We start from the raw sequence: 350 nt of genomic DNA on the forward strand, positions 1-350 counted from the left end.
AGTCTGTGACGTCATGCATTGAATACATTCAATTTGATTGGATGATTGTGACTCTGGTGCCCCCGCAACTTTAATTGATTATCATTTTAAAACGTGGCAAATTAAAAGTGTGCTATCGAAAAATGTCTACAAATAATGTTTATTTATTTCAATTTTAACGTTTATGGTCATTCCTTGGAATGTACGGCTGTATTGAATAAGCGGACACAAGCTGGAAAAACTTGGCTGTATTACATGATTGCTTTCTAGAAATCTGAAATATTGAATGTTCGAATTATTAAAGAGAAAATCTCCCGCTAACAATGTTTTAAACAAAAAGTATCATATTTTGACAGAATAATTGGCCCCAA

This window comes from Saccoglossus kowalevskii, chromosome 14 (genome assembly GCF_978046115.1).
Source record: "Saccoglossus kowalevskii chromosome 14, keSacKowa6.1, whole genome shotgun sequence".
NCBI classification, from domain to species: Eukaryota; Metazoa; Hemichordata; class Enteropneusta; family Harrimaniidae; genus Saccoglossus; species Saccoglossus kowalevskii.